The sequence below is a fragment of the Dromaius novaehollandiae genome, chromosome 2 (assembly GCF_036370855.1).
Source record: "Dromaius novaehollandiae isolate bDroNov1 chromosome 2, bDroNov1.hap1, whole genome shotgun sequence".
NCBI lineage: Eukaryota > Metazoa > Chordata > Aves > Casuariiformes > Dromaiidae > Dromaius > Dromaius novaehollandiae.
Window position 1 is genome coordinate 113059985 of NC_088099.1, and position 21321 is coordinate 113081305.

The 21321-nt window shown below is 37.3% G+C and overlaps 1 protein-coding gene across 1 annotated transcript in view; it reads right to left on the minus strand.

Annotated features, from left to right (window-relative positions):
• Positions 1–8411, minus strand: part of LDLRAD4 (low density lipoprotein receptor class A domain containing 4) — a 305627-nt gene extending 297216 nt beyond the window's left edge. Inside the window, exon 1 of the mRNA XM_026094306.2 lies at positions 8396–8411. The gene's annotated coding sequence lies outside the window, so the exon portion shown is untranslated. The remainder of the gene's footprint in view (positions 1–8395) is intronic.
• Positions 8412–21321: the final 12910 nt, after the last annotated feature.

Here is a 21321-nt window from a genome sequence, read left to right on the forward strand (position 1 = left end):
AGTGCCAGAACAATATCCTTTCCATGCCTACAAGGCATAATGCTTAAAAGGCACCAAAACGACTGTAGGAAAAGCTGATGAACAAGACAGCCACACCAGCATTACACAGAAGCGATACAACGCAGTACAAGACAGCAACAGTTACATACTGATCGGCTACTTTATGAAAATCTTGAAGATGATGGCTAGCAGTCCAAACCACAGGTCACCAGATGTGACAGAAAACAGGGAACCAGTGGATGAATTCCGGGAGATATAGTCAGATCAAGAGCTAAAGGTTATTTTAGCAAACACGTTTTGGATGAATCAGCCCCAGAGCCAGAGGAGTCTCAAACAAGACAGGAAAGAAGGGCTTCCAAAAATCAGGATGATAGACTGGGTCTACTTGTCCTGAAAGTTGCAAAAAGTATAAAAAGGGCACAATGTTACTAATCACCCCAATAGATTACAATCTCCTTTTACTGACTCAAATTGGAAAAACCTGGATTTCAAGTTTGCTCTATATTTGGCAGTCAAGAATCAAGTAATCTGTTTCCAAGAGCTTCGTACCAAATTAGTTTGACATGCTTCAGCCCTGTTCTCCTCAATGACTTTTCAAGGAAAACAAAACAGTCATTCACCTCAAAGATTCCTGCCATGTGCAAACAGCTATCCTTAACCCCAGGAAAACTGTGCAAAGCATAGCAAATCACCTATCAAGTAACAAATCATCTCTATACAGTATCTCTAGAGAAGGAAGATTTGCCTCTAGAAGAGAAAGATATGTGAAAAGATGAGGTGGACTATTTCTGTTTACTTTTACACAGAAAGCTAATCTTTTATTGTGATAACAATACAATGAATGGCTGCTCTTCCCTGAAAGTACTTCTGGCACATATGGTGCCATATAAACTGGCATAATCTATTACAAGTTCAGTAGTGGACAAGATTACACTCTCAGATATAACTCTCAATGTTTTTGGAGGTGCTACTCTTTTTTCTTTATTAATGTTGGTTTGAAGGGATTTGTGCCATTTGTTCATAATGCCAAATACCTGTCAGACCTGAATCCTCAAAAGTTGGTTGAACAGGTTAAAGAATTAGTAGTTTAGCTACTGTCAAAAAGATTTTTTTATTTATATAATTCCTTACAGCTAACAAATATGCACAGCATTGTTATGTTTCCACATATTTTCAAGCTTTCTTTTTCTAACTTCTGACAGACATCAAAAGGTCAATAAATTTTCCCAAAGTTTATTCATTTCCCATTGAATACCATAGTTTTATGGTATTAAATTAGTTAAGTTTTCATGCCATCTTCAGAGACTTTAACCAAACTGTCATCTGACTCCAAGATTTATGCATTTCAAAGTTTATAGAGAATTATAATGGCAGCCATTTGGGATATTGGGACATGTAGAAAGAAGTGAGCAAAAAAAAAAAAAAAAAAAAAAAAAGTTAAAATACATACACACGCTCAGAAAGTCCTATATATATATTCATCTATTCCAGGAAAGTGAAGCAAAGATAACAATACATAGTACTGCCATATCCTAGTTCCTATTTGAGATATCCCTAGAAGATACAAACTGAAACCTAACACACTCGAACCTGCCAAAGGACAACAGTTCCTCACGTATATAAATTCCTTGCCTGTTAATCACTGAAATTATCACTTAGTATTTCTGTTCAGTATCTGGATGGCATACAGCTCCACTTAAATGTGTCCAAAGAATGCCAGCATTTCTAAAGTTTAAAGAGGAAGAGTCTAAGAGGAGTGTTAACATTTATCTCCTGATAAAGTTATGAATCACAGGAGACCCTGGAACAGTGTAGATGTTTCACTCTAAAGAGAATCCCAGGGAAAATTTGGGTATATATTAAGAGACTATCTTAAGAGTGTCTTTTCAGCAAAAGCAATACTTGTGATAATGAGTTTTCCTACCCATGAGGTTGCACAGGCATCCTGACAGTTTGTTTCCTGGACAAACAAGTGAAAACCCTTACAACTGAGGTAAAGGTATAGGTACAGCTGTATATGATTTTCTTTCTTTTCTGTTAACCTCATGTCTAAACCTAGTAACAACGTAGCTAATATTTGGATTGTTGTTGGGTTTTTTTTTAATTCATTTGTTACTGTTATTTTTTACTACTTTATCATTCATCTGGTAGTAATAGCAGCTTCAGTGTTACAGGTAGACAAGGTGGTGCTGCATTCCTAAGGCTGTAGCAAAGTTTGCAACAGGAGCAGTCAGTCATCCCTGCCATGTCCAGAACCTCAGTGCAAAGAGCCAAGGCACCTGGGAGGCAGCAGGACTGGTCCACCACTAAGCTGCACAGCCTCACCTGGGAGGGTGGTGGTGTGCAGGAACATCTTCCCATGTTAGAGAGGACCTTCTTGGCAAGGCACTTGGGACAGTGGATGACTACCAGAATCTATACGCTCTCTACTAAGTCTATTAACAAAGACTTGGATCAATCTTGCTATTAGATATTGCAACAGATACACAAGCTGGTGAAGCTCATGGTCAGGGTGTCCATACATATCATTGAGAGGGTCCCTTCTCTGGACTTACTACTGATCCTGACAATTATCTCTTGCCTCCTACTCTTGCAGTCCACAAGACGTGCCATGTGTCTAGGGATAAAGGCAGTGAGGAAAGTAAGTATCTGAATAATTAAACTAAGAGGAACAAATTTGAATCCAGGGATACAATGGCTGTTGGTTTTGATTAATGGTGACTCATCTTGTTTCCCACCAGGAAGCTACAAATCAGTGTATTCGAAGTATTACTGATTCCTATTATCTCTAACACTGACAGAACAAGGAAGATTAAATTAAAAACAATCAGACTGCAGTAAAGAACATAGCTAAATAACATATGGGAAAATGTAATAAGCCAGTTTTACTAAACTACAAGTAAAAGCATACTGCCAATAAAGCATCTAAAACTAGCTAGAAGATCATTCTATAGGTTTTTTCCCTTTTTTTTTTTTTTTTTTTTTTTTTTTTTTTTTAACACTCAACAGGTCATACAGATTAATCTCTCTGTTGCCCACTATGAGCAGACAAACTGCTCACAATTGCAACCTGATGCTGTTTTGCGAAAAAAGACTGCAACCTGACTGGCCCCCTGTAATATGCAGGGGCAGAAAAATCTTCATCATGGTAACTTTCAAGAGACATCACTCAATCAAGCCCCTGGGTTTTCTTCACAGCAGAAGACAGTGAGAGTAGAAATGACAGCAGGGAAAGAAGCAACAATTCTCTCTCACTATAGCCAGGAAGTTGTATTATTTTTCTTGGATGATTCCTTTCAAGATCTTCCCTGTCCTTGATTAGATTTTAAGCAGCAAGTCAAGGAAGAAAAATTCTGTATCAATCAGGAGATATTTTGAGCAAGAAACCAAATCTCTTCAAAATTATAAAAATCAGTAATATACAAAAAACAAACTTGCCAAAACATTTTTGGTCATTTCAATGGAAAAAGCGATGTAAAATATTTTAATAAAGATTCTGAAATTTTGCAAAGTGGCTCGAGGTCTTAACAATGCAAATTCTAATGTTGGAATCTCTCTCTCACCTTTCTGAAGCATTCCTGTTTCCTCCTGCTGCCATTTTCCATACTAGCACATGCTGAGATTTTTTCTTGTCTGATGACTACAAACCTTCTGGCACTGTAAATGGCTAAAGACCCCAAATCTTTCAGTCTTAGGGAGTTGGAGACCTATGCCTGCACAGAGCTTCAGGGTGGGAACAAGGCCTTAGCTTGCACCCTGATGCCAAAAGCATGGACTCATGCAGTCCCTCGACCTCACAGACTTTTAGAATCCAGACTTTATTTTCAACAGTGCATTAGACTGGTATGCAATTATGTCAGCTTAATGCCTGTGGCTTCACACTGAAAATCACCACTTTGTATACCTTATTAAATAGGTAATAGGTATTAAAGCAGTGACAAGGAAAAAGAAAATGTATGCAAGTTTATAAGAAGATCAGTGCAGGAAAAATTACTTGAAAAATTTTGCTGTTCTACAAAAATTCTCTATTTGCTCTAGTCATTCACTAAAATTATACTGTCTAGATTGTTGTTCATGTGCATGCACGCACATAGACACATACACACACACTCATTCTGCATTGTGTTGTTCATCCACCAATTCCACCTGCATCCCTGCAGACCTCTCCACTAGATGTCAATCTCAGTTTTAGATAACCACTAAAATCTGTAAGAGATGTTTTGGTTTTCTTGTCATGTTGGGCATAACTAATAAAGGTTTTCACAGTAAGTAAAATGCAATGTGAGACTGTAAACTTAGTGAATACTCTGTGAATATCTGGATTGCATCCTCAGGTTTTAACAATGAGCTAACATTACAGAGCACAGATTTCTTTGTTTTAAAAAGATTTTAGACAATAAAAGGTCTCAGAAACAGACATGATTAGACACAGTAACATAGAGAAGGCAAACAGCTGAGTCCAGAGTAGAACTCTTCCAGAGCCAGCTATTGAACACAGTAATGTAAGAGCTTGGAAGAGGCATGGCAGTAATCTCAGTTGGACATACATTCTGTATCTTTTGTTGAAATTTCAAAAACTGTCCCTTTGGTCATGGTGACATTTCTAAAGACAGCACCAAAGCACCACTGAACTTAGAGCTTGCAAAAAACAATAGATCAAGAGTTTTGGCAACTGTTGTCATCTCTGAATTTACACAGAAGTGGTACACAACTAGCAGAGTACGGACAGGCCCCAAGGCTCTTCAAGCCACAACAGCAGTGAGCCTTTTAATCCTTTTTGCTAAAAGAAAGCTTAATCAAAAAAAAAACTCCACTAGGAACAAGTGTAGATTAAGTTGCCAGTTCTATCCCCAGCTTCAGATAAGACAGCCAAGGAAGCTGTGATGTGGAAACCAGCCTGTGAGGAACCAAGAGAAATGGACTGGAATCAGATCATGCCATAGCCAAGGAAGCTGTGATGTGGAAACCAGCCTGTGAGGAACCAAGAGAAATGGACTGGAATCAGATCATGCCATATAAGCTACGTAATACATATGCTACTATAATAAAGACAGCTTTTATTCCCTGTTAAGATGAGCTGGAGGACTGTACAGCAGTAAAAAAAAAAAAAAAAAAAAAAAAAAAAAAAAAAAAAAAAAGGAGTTCTGTATCAACATGTTATTATAGAGAGTCAATACTGTACGCAGCAATTTGATAATACTTGATCATCAAATAAGAAATACTAAATACTTGCCTTAACCTGGCTATTCTTCTCTATAAAAGAGCACTTCAAGCCAATTATCTTACAGTTAGTAGATCCTTGCAAATGTACCAAACATCTTATGAGGAAGCATAGATTGAAAGAATGGAATCCTAACCTGAAATAGAATTTTTCTTTTTGACAGCATTGCATTAAAATAAAAAATTGTGCTGCATTAATGCAAAGCAATTAATTTAAAAGGAGTCCAAAAATGAAAACAGGGAGAAAGAGAAAAGAGTAGTCACAGTGGGTAGACACTGGTAGCTTTCAGAGCTCTTCACTTTATTCTTGGGGAGAGTTGAAGGGCAGAACTAGAAGAAATTTATTGCAATGTAGTGCTTTTAAAATGAACGCAATTATATTTTAAAGTTTAAGCATTGACGAGGTGTTCTGTACTGTACTGGGGACACAATGAAGATAATCTTTATCTCAAAAAGTGAGGGTGTTTTTTAGGGAGTACTTTAAGAAGAAAGGTGGAAGCACTCTCTGAAGCTCTAAGGAAGGAGAACAGGGTAGCTTTTGAAAACATGTAGATGTGTCAAGTCTTTGGAAAGGATTTGAAAGCTAGGAGTATGATCGGCTGAATAGGAATGATCATGTTAGTGAACAGAAAAGACAAAGGCTTATGGATTGTAATACTGATTCTCCCTTTACAGATGTAAAAAAACAATACTCTTACTCATACTCAGTTCTGTTATGCATCCTTCTCAGATGACTTCCATTTTTTCCTATAAGGGCATCCAAAGCTTTTGGATCATGGCTGCATTTCAGTACAAGATGGGCATAGCTTCCTTCATGGAATACATTTTCTATTGGGGGCATGCATGTGTGTGGGTAAAACGAGCCCGATCTTGGTCCTGCTGTAGACAGTGGGATTTCTGACACGGACCTCAAAAGAGTTAGGATCCTGTCCAACAGTATTTGGCAATTCTTTCATTTAAAAGTGCTTTGCAAGCTAATTATTTCCTCCACAAGTAATATAAAATGTTACAGTAGAATTGGTGGCTGAGAAAATAATTATGGCTAGGTTTTTGGAGAGGAAGGGGAATTTGATAATACTTTAAAAATCAAAATTTGTAAAATAACAAGAAGTCCTAACTCCTTTGTCTTATATGAGTATTAACTGTAATTTAATTACATCTTATTTTCTTCTCATACTACTCATAATTACAATGAAATCATAATAGCCAAGAAATGTCTTCGTGACCAGATGACATTTACATTTCTGGCTGGGGCACTGTAACACTGTACTCCTTCATAAAATCACGGTAATGTGCCTGGATACGTAAATACACTGAGAGGTCTGTACGCTGTTGAGCTACTGGTGTTACATCTTGAATAGAAAGTAATTTCAGGCATTTTGGGGACTGTTTTAATCCCCAAGTTTAATGTCAGAGATCTATAAATATCAAATTAAAGCTTATAAAACACACTAATTCTTTGAACATTAATACAGAGAGGCATGTGGAAATAGTCATAGTAGTTTAAATTTGCATGTGCTTATATATTTTCAGAGTATTCAAATTTACATACTAAATGAGATCAAAGCCTAATTCATAGCAAAGGCAATCGCTGCTTTGTGGTCCAGTAGACACAGCACTGTCAAATAAATCAGGAGAAATCAGACGAGTTCATGATTCCACCTCTTCTCATAGTACATCTTTAAGGCAAATCATATTTCTTCTATGACTTGGATTCTCTGTCTCTACCATGGAAATATTAAGGTTTATCCTCCAACACGCATCAATTTGAGACTTGGGAATGAAAATTAAAATATATTTGTGTTTTTTTTAAATAAAGAATCTTGTATCATCTTTCACACAAAGACTTTTTTTTGCAAAGCAGAAAATAGGATGTTTGTTTGCAAATTTGTTGTAAATGGATCAGAGTATATTCTGTGTATTAATTCATATGCTACATTACTAAAGCTGTGTCCAAAATGCCTTAATGCTATGAGAGGATTTTAAAATAACATTTTATCATCATTATTATTTTGGATACTGGGAGCTTTTTTTTTCCTGATCTGAAAAGTTTCCTGCCTGCTTCGTAAAGCAGAGAAATTAATATGAAAGTCCTGAAAGATGTGGAAGTTACTGTATATCTTTCCTTTTACTGTAGTAGTGCTGTCAACATTTAAGCAAACTAGTCAATTTGGTGCTTGTATCAATTGGTATCAATTCAGAATTCTAGTTCTCAATTTTTTGGCATTTTTTTAAGATTTGAAGGCTTTACTACATAGGGAGACAATTAAAATGAAAGCGCATAAGCTGGATAGATTCCACTACTCTAATCACATATATTGTCATATGAGCAGCAGCTGGGTGTCTTCCATGTCTAAGAAACAACTTTCAGTCACCTTCAGGCATCACAGCCTAACACTGCCCAGTGCATCAGATACCTGTATTGTCTGCAATGAGAGCACATACAACCTGCTGTTGACACACATTGGGTTTGCTTCATTTGCTGCTGTGACCAAAAGCATTTTTCATGTCTGAAAAAATGTTTGTGCTATTGCTTACAGAAATACTGAAAACAACACTATTGCGTTATTACTCTCAAACCGACTACTCCCACAGGGATTTTAGGGAGTCTTTGCTCTTTAAAGGTTAAAGGTTACCTCAGTGACCCTGTCAGCCTCCCTGCTGCTTTTGCAGGTCACCTGTAACATTTTTAATATTGAATAATCTGCATAGCATACAGTTGTTTAGTGCCTTTCATTAAAGGCTTTCAAAGCATTTTGCTGACACTAACCAGTTCACACTCACCAACTCAAACATACACAAGCATTATTGCTGTTCTATGCACAAGGAAACAACCACAGAGAAGCTGAGTGACAGAATTCATTCCTGCAGTCCTAAACTCTCATCACTAGATTACAAACAGCCTGAAGAAAAACAAACCACACTCTAATGCTCAGATCTGAATGACTGTATTAACGAGTTCCTCCAATAATTTGCTGTCTCTTATCTCAGATACTTACAGCTTCTCATTTATTTATAAGCAGACTACCTACATAAATCTTAAGCACTCTTTACAAGCTCCCAAGAACAGAGGCCAATATAAAAAAGGACATTAAAAATAATCTTTCCCAATTATTTTAGCATCAATATAACAAGTTGCAAGAATATGAAATGCATAAAAATGATAAATTTTTACCTCTCTTTTCCGTTAGCCACACTGACTATTCATTTGGCTGGATCTTCAACAGCTCTTCATTGACAGTTGAATCACTTCAAAGATGGTGCTACCAGAAAAAAAATTTTTTTAAATTGTGATAACAAATGTCTCTACATTTCAAGATTTCAACAGCAAAGCTTGCATACATCATCAATATAGGCATCATAAGGTACCTCCTAAATAGGTCAATATATTCACATATTTCTCCAGTGAATGCTAAAGCACCGAGATGTGCCCTGTCATGTTGTGAAAATGATAACCCAATTCATAAGTTTAGCACAATGATATGTCACGTAGAAAAGAAAAAAGTACTTTCTCTCCCAAAGCTAAGGAGTGAAAGCATGCTCTGTGTTCAAGGATGGTATTCTGAAACTGTTTAGAAACACTATTATAAATGGTGTTGCATAGATTTGCATAAGTAAAAATGAAAAAAAAAATCCCTGGTTAGGAGGCAATTTACAGAATAGCTAACGATGCCAGATAGTATCATTTTTTTAAACATTGAGTGAAAAGGTTGATTGTATTCCTAACACTGAAAAACATTTGTTGCAGATTAACATAACTTCAGATGTTCTTCTAGTATAGTATCATTTATAGAAATATAAGAGTCAATCTACACTGTGACTTTAACCTCTAATTTAGTTTATTATATATATAATCTTCTCTACAGTAGTTTGTCCCTTCAATGTATAGAATGGAGACTGCCCAAAAGATGAGTCAGGAAAGAAGTTCCATTTGGTAGAAGCTCTACCTCACTCATGCAGATTAACCTCTTGCTCTTCTTTAGTATCATACTCACTAAACCACATTTTCTCCAACAGTAGGAATATGAACAAATTGCTATGAGTTAAGCAAGGATGTCAAATTTACCACAAATCAGTTGATCTGCAGTAATTTGAATAAGGTGTATGCTCTTCCCCAGTAACAAATGCAAAAGAAGTTGGTCTTCAACCAAGAAAATAAACAGCTTTAAATTACCTCACATTGACCTGACAGTAACAATTTGCAAGCAGGCAGTTAATGCAGAACAGCTGACCTGTGGCAATTTACTTAGAATAAAGAGTTAGAGCAGGTTATACATGTATGTATAAATACTTTCACTATACATGCACTTACATTATGTCAGACAGTCTGGCAACCTTCGTATAAACTATAGCCACACCTGTATCTTATGCCAATTAAAGTTACATTGTTTCCAGAAAATTTCACCTCTTCAAGCTGTGTCTTTCTGGCAAGATGACAAATGTGTGAAATAATCTTTGTTCCTAAAACTTCAGGACTTTTCACAGGGTGCGTACCTGGGCAAATAAACACATGCTTATGGTTTATTTGTAGCTATGTTATTCTCAGCTTTTAGCACGTAACTATACCAAACTGCACTGCTTCAAAACTAGACAATTATAGCACAATAAAGGCTGTTCCTCCTCACACCTATTAGAACTATCTTCTTACTGTTTATTTTTGTATGTTCTTCTTTGCAGTGATATTTATTTTTCTGCTGTACTCATGAGCATTTGCTATCCTGAAAGCATGGGAGATGAGTAATATCAAAGTTTGAATTATACAACATGCAGTGAGGCCTTTCCTACGAAGACCTCACAGCTTCCCCAGGGAAACAGGCAAAATGTTATCTTTGAGTCAGTTCTCCCTCCAGATATCTGCCCTGCTGCTGAGGGATGGGGACAAGACAACAAAGCAAAGATATTGTTCTCTTCAACACCATTCCTGGCACCGCATCCCAACAGCAACAGGGTGATCTTGGCAGGGAACACCACAACTTGGAGCATTTTAACAGTTGCATGGGGCGTTCAGCCAGCAGCTGCACAGCTGCTGCTGGAAGAGACTCCAAGCTATCCTCTCACCTACTGAGCTGCTCTCCTTTCACAAATCTCTTGCTGCTACAGTGGAGGTAATAACAATATCAAGCAGACACTTCTCCGCGAGTCCTAGCGTTAACTGGAGTAGACTCAACGTTGTAGTTAACTGTAACAATCTAGGCATAGGCTAGATGCTGAGTTCATTTAAAGAGGCCTAGGAAAACTTCAGAATCATGTCTGCGCTCTGCCACCAGAAATAAAAACAAAAATGCTTTGGAGTCAATAAAGCTGCAACTTGTCTGTTCTCAAAGAGAATTACATGAGCATAGGAATGTATTTGTCAGTTCACAGTCCCAGCTTTGTGCCAGACACACATGATTTTATAAGTCCAGATGTCATTTAGAACAGTGTCAAAAGTCAGACTAAAGTTAGTGTTCAACTAAAGGACTTTTTAAAAGAAGAAAATATGCTCTGCATTTTAAAGAAGGAATTGTAAAAAATACCTCAAACTTATGTATCTCTTAGCAGCATCAATGGGTTTTCTCTCATACGAGCATGAGTCCAAAGAATCAAGAGTGGGCATTTTTTCTGTGCGTCTGTCTGCATACGGCTCATAACTCATCATTAGTTTATAAGTCTCAATAGCCCCCTAGAGTTAAGAGCTGGCCACCCATATAGTTCAGTTTGCATGCACAGTATCTACCTACATGAAAACTCTTCATACACTGGGAAAAAAACAAGGACGGATTTTCTACATGCATTTAACAAACAAATGAAATACTTTCAAGACAGTTTAGGCTTTCTTAGACAATATTAGAATTGCCTGCACACCACTCAAATCAGTGGGTGCAGGCAGGAAAAATATTTTGCTTACTTTGTTCAGACAGAGACAGACACCCCAAAGTTCTACCTACCACCCTATACAGGGTGAGTTCACCTCCATGCCATGCTGTGCCTGCCCAAATTACAGCAGTCACTCACTTCCACTGACTAAAATGGTGCTTTATTTGCAATGATTTCAATAAAGCTTTCTTTGTTCATGAAAGATCTCTATTCTTTTCACCAAAAGACATGATCTCATCATTCTGATATAATTGTCCCTTTAATTGTGTGAAAGGAACTTTGCATTGCCTCAGCTGAGAGAGATCACTCCAGAAGGTGAATCTAGGAGTCCAAAGGGATGTTTGCAAATTACCTCATCAACAGGAGGAAGAATGGGTGTCATTTAGCTATTCCATAAGAATGAGAAAGAAAGCAAAATCAGCACATGGCCAGGCTGACATCGAGCTGCCATTCAGAGAGTATCCAGCCCCAACACTGTCTCAACCTCATAGTAACTCTTTTAAAATCAGCTGGCCCCTAACTGCCTTGCAAGATTCCATCTCAGAAAGGAATTAAAAATGTCATTCAACCAGGCACATGCAGTTGCAACTCCAAGAAAATGTGTTTATTTTAATGATTCTGCTGCATGCTCCTCATTAAGTTCTGCATAGACATATCATATGCATCTTTAAGTCCAACTGCAGGTTTTCCATCAAAAAATTGTTTAGATTTTTGCCACAGCAAGGTAAAATTCAGAAAGAAAATGGTAATATTACTAAAGTTGGGCTTTTTTGTTTAAGAAAACACTGTGGTCATATAATAATGAAATCTCTTTATTGTAGTAGATATTACCACTCTTAGTACAGATTTTGAGCTAGTAACTGTCTTCCAAGTCACTCTTCCTTCTAGGGTCCTAAACAAAGAACTGAGTAAGAGATGATCAGATACAAAGCTGTGTGAAAGAAGAATCCTTTTCTTCAGTTGTGTCCCAGTAAGTAGATTGTTTCAGCAATTTACACCAATCATTCTTGGGCAGACAAGTAGTTGAATCCTTTCTAAAACAAACATCACGGGAGTCAGCTATAATAGATATGGGTTACCCTTCAGTGCTTTGAGAGTATCAATTTAAGATGACCAACCATCTACAGAAGCTTGATGCTGAAACAGGAGTACTGACTTCAAGGCAAGGATGCTGCGTTAAACTGCCAGCATGGTCTGTAAGTCATACCAAGAAGTCTAAAGTCCTTGTGATTACACAGTGTTCTTGGTGATTCAAGACAGAAATGCAGGAATGTAAACTTACAAGATTAGGCCCATACTCTAATCATTAGAGAGGCCAAGACCTATTCAAGAAGCAGGATATCACCTTTTTCTCCGACCTCGTTAAGTCATAGCCCACCTTCTTTCTTAGCCGTTTTTCTTGATGTGTCAAAGTAACTAAGAGTATTCTGTCCAGGAGAAGAGGCCAGTTGATATTGGTGGTTTGTGCATATCTCCATGCCATGTCTTTCACAGGACAAGAATCTGGCCAAGTAAGCAGCCTGGGCTTTATCCATCAAAAGTGCAATGTGTGGAGCCCACTGTTCCCCAAGGCAACTTCAAGCAACTCCTACATTATCAAATTAAGAAAAAATCATCTTAGGGTCTTGATGTCCTCACTTTGGCATATATACATTGGGTACATATTACTGAGGAAGGAAGTTTTCAGGAACTGAAGTGCACTCCAGGTCATTAATAGATCACACAGTATCTGCTGTTGCTGCTGAAGCAGCTGTTCCCCTTTTTGTTGCAGTTAGGGGGTGAGAGGGTTTGAGTTTCACAGCCTAATCTCAGAAATTCTGGGGGGAGGGGGGAGAAGCACCCTGGGGTGGCTGGTTTTCAGTCGAGCTGATAAAGGCACCTTAATCCATAGTACCACTGTTCCCAGGTGGCCTGCTTTCCATTCCAGGATGTCTTTCTGACCTGGCTGGGCTCTCACATAGTTACCATGTCTAGAGAAGGGGACAGATCAGCAGCCTGGGTAGCTTCTGGCTGTGGTAATGCCAGGAGCAACTTTCCAAGATCAAGGGTGTCTTCCAGCCCCCCTACAGCAGCTACACTTGCCTCTGCCTGAGTTTTGGAATAACTAATGTCTTAAAAATCCTCCAGCTTGGAAGAGGTTACCACCTCTGGCTCATCTCCAGCTGCCTGTCATCACCCCTCTGATAGAGATTACCTCCTGGAGGGACTCCTTAGTACAAATGCTCCGCAATCTGTTTCCATCAAAGTGAACTACGTTAACTTGAAAAAAAAGAGTCTTTCTAAGCTAACTCATTTTGACAGGTTAGAGAATGCCTACACAAGCAACTAGCAGATCTGAGATGATGATAATCACCAGCTGAAAGATGGTGACAAGCAGCTGAGGGGCAGTTACTTCTTCTACAAGCACAGCAATAATTTCTGCCCATGACTTTAATAAATTACACCTTTGTCTGCTGAAATGCAAGTTTTCTATACATCACTCAAGGTATATAGGATGATATTTATGTGATGTATACATCACTTTTCTATACATTCATCAAGAAAAAAATATATTAGCATAATTATTCATCTGCATTGCTAATGCTAGCATCTTCTACTGAATCCACCAACATCTGCACAGCCAGGTGTCAAAGTATCCAAAGTCCCCTCCAAAAATCCTTGTTAAAAAATGTAGCAACTCTCTTACCTTCAAAAAGTTGGTACACTTCTTTCAACCTATTTCTCTCATTTTCTGTTGCACCAAAATTAAAAATAATTTCAAACCATTTTTATATTCCAAATGCAAGCCTCATTTCAGTATATGAATTTCTATTCCATCCAGCATAGTTTATTCTGCATTCATAAATGCATCTTTGCAATTATACAAAATAAAATTCATCTTTCTACAAAAGTCTGGATGAGCGCCTCCATGCCATAAAATAAGATCCATGATAACCTCCTAGTTAAACTGGTGCAGAAGTATCTTAACTAGATCCTTGATAACAGGGCAACTACTATGCTGCTACAGCATAGCTGGTTTCATTCCTGCTGAAATCATTTTGTTATATTATAGCAGTTCTGAAAAATAGCCACAGTTTATCTTTTTTTTTTTTTTTTTTTTTTTTTTAAACTCAAACATCTTTACTTGCTTACGGCAGTACTGAAAATCCTGACTAGTTCCTGTACATCACACAGATGCCTGGAGCTATGACAATAGTTCCTCTGAGGACTCTAGGGGTGGTCAACAGGGAGGCAGACACACAGAAACTATAAAGATTACACAAGGAATACGTAGTATATGGAACAGGCTTTGAATGACTTCCTAACATAAGTCAGCTGCCTAACATGTATTGTTCGAACACAGGAAAAGCTAGGTAGGTGGGAAAGGTAGGAGAAAGAAGTTTGGAAACGGTATAATTTGCCTACATTATGTGGTTTATGCAACTAAATGGCAAGACTAAGCACCAATTGCTATCTTAGGTATATAAATGCTTTGAATATTATATCTCATGATTTAATCTATTCCATTTCTAAAAACACCAAACCTCTTAAATATTTCAATACTATTCAATTACAGAATAGTTTGCTAGTCTTTAAGTCAGCATTCATTCCAGAGACAGCTTTTAAGCACATGGTCATGTTTTCACAACTAAAAGCAGGTAAGAATCTTCATCTCATCATCTCACATTATGTTCATATCCTCTTCACTGCTCACACACATTTTGCTTTCTGTTTTGTCACTGTGGACAATACAGCTTAGATACATTGTACTACCACTTTTGTCCTTTGGTTTAATTCTTGCAATTCATTAATTTTAATTCTTATTCACTTTCTAGCTAAGGGCTGGTAAATGTGTTTATTAAGTTTAAAAATTGAAAACTAAAATATTAAAAGTTAATGTTGCTTGTCAATATTTTTCATTGTTTTTCATATAAAATATGCTACACTTAGAAGACTTTTCCAATGGCCAGTACCTCCAATTCTAAGAAACAAAAGTCAAAATGGCATTTTCCTTATTCTGTAGAACAATCCTCTGATAATGACAACCTACATATGTATATATTTACTATAATTTACATTTGTAAAATTTCTACTTGTAATAAAAGAGAGATTGTACCAAACTGTGGGAAACACCCTTCTGATCCTAATGCACAATTTATGTTTATTCTATAGAAGGAATTGTAAAATAGGCAAGGTAACTTTTCAAAAGGGATGGCTTTGTGAGAAAATTCTTATAGGTACCAGCTATTTAAAAACATTATAAAATAAATTTTGGAATTCCATTAAAATTTGATGTCAGCTCACCTGTAGACTCCATTACATTAGATACCATTGTCTCTAATATTGACCAAAACAATTTAGAAAGCATAGCTGTCTGAGAGAGGCTCAGAACAGAACAAAAGGTCCAAACATCCCTAAATTTTAGAAAATCTAATTGATACTGTTGTCTTTATTTACAAATGGGGAGAAAGAGCAAACTGTGAGGAGCTGTATCAGAATGAGCAAAGAGAGCAAGACTTTTTAATACTTTGCATTTGCACACAATGTTTCCAGACAGAAAATAAATTGAGAAACCAGTCCAAGACTAGACACTGCAATGAAGAAAAAAGCGAATACTAAAAGCGCCTGAGCCCTAAAGAACAATGGACAGGCAGCTATTCTCAAAGAATCGACAGGGGTGACACATCCTGATTTACCTGAGAGGAAGAGAGACTGTTCCCACTCTTCGGATCTTACACATGCTGGCAGGTTAAAATATGAGCCTTCATTGCTTTGACATTCCCTTCCCTCTCCTTGGAGGCCCTGGTCTCAAAACGCTGATAGCACCTGCGGGAACAAACAAACAGAGGTTCTGAGCTGATTTTCACACAATTGCTGAAAACATGCAAGATAAAGGTGAAGAACATCTGAAGAGGTTATTGAAAAGGGGGGAAAAAATCTGCAATAAGAGGACACAAGATACTTCTTTCTGAATACAGAAACCCCACTTGCCTAGCTAGCATCCTTTATTATGAACAAACTTTCAAAGACTGTTTCTCTCTAGTACTCATGAGTCATTTTCTAACATCGCGCCTTTGGCGGCTTGAAGCATTTTGAAAGTGGAAAGCAAACAAAATTGCTTTTAATGCACTCATAAGAGGGTACTTCAGCTTTTTTAAAAGCCATTTTTTCCTCTATCTTTTAGCTGCTAGGAGGCTTTAAATGGAACCCCTGTAGGTTTTTGTCTGTAAACCATACGAGAGCATAAAAGCTTGGAAAACTTGCAGAGATTTTGAGGCAGGTTCACACAGCTTCATTGAAACTGTGTGTGGTTTTGAAGCTCACCAGGGCTCTAGTCACCAGGAACCATTTAAAATTGCCAACTTTAAAAAAATAGATTAAAAAACTCGTAACGGATTATGATGAAAATATAAGGCTTATTTTGTTATGCTTCTAGTTTAGAAGGAAAAATATTGCTCTGTAAATAAGGAGGAACGAGCTTTCATTCTGTACAGGTTTTTGGTATAGTTTCCTTTAAAACACATAATATCTTCAAAAAGGGATCAGAGTAACCTCTATAAACATAGCCTGAACTAACCTGCAAACTGGTCTACCTGTATCGAAGGATCAGACTAATCAATCCATTAACTAACATATGGTGGCTCAGCTGTCTTAAAAGCACTTCCAGGATTGTTACAACGGAAACATGTCAAATCTTTCTCTGTCTTTGGAGGTGACGCTTCTCAAACCATTTCAGTATCAATCAGAATAGCCAGCAAGACATGGAAAATTTGAAAAGCCAGCATGGCCATCCAGAAATACTATAAGAAACCTGAAAATACTTTTATTTATATGAAGAAACATTCAAATAAGATTTTCAGACTGACATCTTTCTCTTGCTATCACTAATTTCTAACTTTACATCATAAAAAGGTTTACTAGAACTTGCTGCTACAAAAGAAAACAGCAAAGTATTATTTTGAATGTTAAGGCAGACACAAAAAATCACTGTTGTAACATTTAACATTGTATTTCTTGTACACACATAGCTCATGAAGCCTCTGAAAATTTTGTGACAAAAGATTGCCAGTCTGGATTTTTACTTCAGCCAATGTTAAAATTCTAGTAAGATACCAGGAAATGAAACTGGCTTTTGCATGTTTTCTGATGACAAATGTGACAATAGATGGGCAACTTGCTGTTGGACTGATTCTGCTCCTATTTGTTGCTTTGAGCTGAAATTTTACACTGATTGATACTGTGCAATATTCAGCAGTGCTGCTGATTGAGGTTAACCACTCCATAGTAGCTGTGCAGTGTGGCAGGGAATGAACGTAGCTGTCCACCAAACACAGAGAACGCAGGGCTGGAAAGGGGCACCTTGGCCATGGAATCCTATTTTGCCACAGTCGCAACTAACTCTGGAATCAATTCCTAACTCAGGAAGGTCTACGTAACCTCTCTTCTGTAAATATATAGTACTCCAAAAGCCACTAAGGTTTTTTCTAATGTCCCACTTGCATAATGCTGGCCCACATTAAATGACTAAAATCTACAGTAAGTATGAGCCCCTGAATAAGGGCAGGAGAGAGCAAAGAATCAACAGTTTCTGAAGTCTTTGGAATAGCTGAGGATTTATTTTAAAGGCTCTCAGAGAGGCTCATAGAAAGAGGTTCATACCATACAGAAACACAAAGCATCCATTCCTGCCTATCTGGACTGGAGGGGATGGAGGAGGACCCCAAAATCTAGTGACAGCAGGATACACTAAGCAGGTACTTGGAAGACTATCACCAAAAAAAGTACCAGGGCACTCTGACTACCTTTTGGGTACACTTGTAGCAATCTTCAGTGCTTCAGCAGAAGGTAGAGAGGGAAATCGGAACAAAGTAAAAAACCCTTTCAGAAGCCATGGAAGGGAAGGGTGTAGAGGTAGAGGATTCGTTCCTGGATCCCACAGGTGAGTAGCAATTCTGAAGCATGGCACAAATATAGCACAAGTATAATGTAAAGAGATACTCAAGTAGTTTCAAAGTTAAAAAAAAAGGGGGGGGGGGAGGGGAGGTACTATTCAAAGTACTACTCAAAGAGAGTAAAGTCTGGAAGAGTATGGCCCATGGCTGGCGTGTCAGTATTTTTCCATCACTGAGACCAATTTGAAGAAAATCCCTGCAAAGAAGCTTTCATAAGATGGCATTTTTGTGATTCAGTATAGCACCAATATTCCTTTTGAGTTTTATAACTGTTCCTAGAACATTCTTGGCAATGAATTTAAACTTTTTGAAAGAGGTTGCATTTCACTGTAAATGGTTATCTGGTATTCAAAACACAAAATAAGCATTTGAATATTTATTGTGAGCACATTGCATTTTAGGGAGAACACACAAAGATTCTTACCACAATTATCTTGTTCCAGCTTTAATATATTAGCTGTCACCTCTTTAATGGATCTTGTGAGAAAGGAAAGTTTCTTTCTTTAACTCTCTTTTCCCCCGAACGCAATTACCACCTCATTCAGAGCTCTTTGTGTCCACCTAATCTCTCTGATTATGTCTCTGACACCACCACAATACTACATGACTGACATACCTGACAGCTGTGACTGCTGACAGAATACTCACAATGAAAACCAGCTCTATGCAGGATGAGTATTACCTACCGCCAGCCTCATAGAACAAACATGGAAGGAAGGTAAAAAAGGGGTGGGGGCATTTCACGACTAGCCTAACCCCTACCGATTTTTCCTCCTTTTAGAGCCAAACAGCATTGACAAGCAGAGCCTCTTTGTACATACCTACCTAATGAACCAATTGTTGGATGAATACAAAAGAATGCCCATTAGTATTTTAATTTTGAATTTATAGAGGAGAAAATACGTGTTTGGAGACCTGACTTACAAAAGTAGGACTTGATGGATCATTTTGTCTCTCCCTGGCCCTTTCATGCTTCTCCGGGTCATAACTCCCAGATGGTGCTCAACTGTCAGATTTAGGCAGGTGGCAAAAGATGATAGATAGCCTGTAAGGAGGGCAATACCTGAAAATGCCATCCCCAGACAACAAACTGCCACTGGAATCAAACACAGAAGCTATTTCGGAATTCAGCATTTTGAGACAAAAATACGTAAAGTGGTACTACAAATAATTCACTAATAAAAGAGCAACGAGGAACATACTAATCAGGAAAAACATTAAGCACTTCACGAAGTATCTTATACTAGTAAAGCTTCCAGGTTTCTAAGTTCTATATCAAAACCCTCATCTCGTCAGCACTCTTCTTCAATTTTTTTCATAAAGAGATTAGAATTTTGGGAATAGGGGTGAAGCAGATTCTAAATATTTTGAATACTTGGGGGAAAAAAATGAAGTTGCATCATTCTGAGGTCTTGAGTATCTTCAGAAATTACACATTCCCAGGGTGAGAGAGAAGTTGTTGAAAGCAAACATTTTCAAATTAGAATGTCTACAGGTTAGCCAAAATATACCATCTAGACATACAAGCTTTCAGAAATGATGAGATAACATTTACATATAACTAAGTACTTTATATCCACCTGATTTAACATCGAAAAACAGCTCATGTTGATTTCTTCAGGCAATCATACGGCAAAAATAAAGCACATGAGCTTGAAAGATAGGCATAGGAAAGCTTTGTGATCCAACAGTAGGTTATTGAAAGCTGAATTGTTCATTTTCTATATTAACTTTCCTTTGCTGCAAGTAAGGTGTTTGTGTTCTTACCAAAGGTCAGCAAAACATTACAATAAGATCAAAAATGTTTAAGGAACAGTTTAGGTAAACATGGTATAAAAATATCCTTTTAACCCTATGTAGTCCAGCTTGCAACATCTATTTACTTTTGTACTTTAAGTTTGCAGTGCCTAGGAACCTATAAGGCAGATTCTAGATGGGATGAGGCATCAATGAACTAATGTAATGTTGTAATTAAAAATATTCATTAATATTAATAAGTATATTGAGGAAAATTCTCTTTTACTTTTCATGCCAAATCAAATTATCAAATGGGAAACTAGAATCAACATTCTACTTAACTGGTAGATTTGGTAGGAAATTTGGTAATTTGCAAACATTGATTTTTCACAGTGCCACTAAAATTACTAACAGTCAATTTTCTTACTAAATATCAGGCCTCACAGCAGGCAGGTGGATTCTTCACAAAAATATTCTGTGTCCTACATACTGATTAAAGACATGCATACTTTTTACCTATGCTATGAAAAGAAGGAGTAGGGCATGAACTTCTATGACCTAGTTTTGTAAGAAAGTTAGAACAAAAGGATACTCAATTACAGTTCTGGGGACAACTGATCTTATGTCAAATTCTCATGCTTTCACTAGCTTCCAGGAACTTTTGTTCCCACAATGCTTTATTTCACCCAAAGATGCTATAATATAGAAACCTAACATACTATACATGTATTAGGATGCATTACTGGCTAACCTCATAGCTAACTTTGATAGCCCTGTAGCCCCCAACACCTCCACAAATCCTAAGAGAAAGAATATACCAGCATTTCACCAAACAGGCACCATAGAAATCCCCTACCATAGAAACGCCTCTATGCCTTTAATGCTCTACTTTGAAAAACCACCACCGCAAGCTTGTTTTATGCACTAAAAACCCCTCTCAAAATTATCTCAACTTTCTGTATGATCAAAACTATTTTTAAGACAGACAGGCCTTGATATGCACCTTTACTAGGTTTTCTGAAAACTAATTAGTTTCAGATGCCAGGGCAACAATCTCCAAAACACACTGAAGCACGTGTATAGAATGTATTATAACTCCATTGGTAGTCAATGATGTGAAAACTTTACAAAGCTGTTGAATAATTATGATTACTAATATCCCAATTAGGCTGATCAGCTACAAAGACACCCTCACTGTAGGCATTTAGTGAATTTCAAAAAATATTTTATTCCGGAATTTTTTCCCTTACTGTTTTTAAAACCAACACCTAAGATTACTATAATTAAAGAGACAAGTTTTGGGGGGAAGGGAGTTGTTTGTTTTTTTTGTTTTTTTAAAAAAGGTTTGGCATGTTTGACCCAGTCTTCCCGGTCTGAGACAAAGTATTTCACCTTACAACAGGAGAAAATTGAAAAAAGTTTCAAAACTGACAATGACTAAGATGAGAAGCAAGAATTATACCCAAAGCTAATTCTGGTTCCTTTATCAAAACTATCATGGCCTACATTCTTAATTAAATTTGCTGCCTTTGAAGTGCTTGAGAATTGATCAAAATATTTTGTTTTTAATAACTTT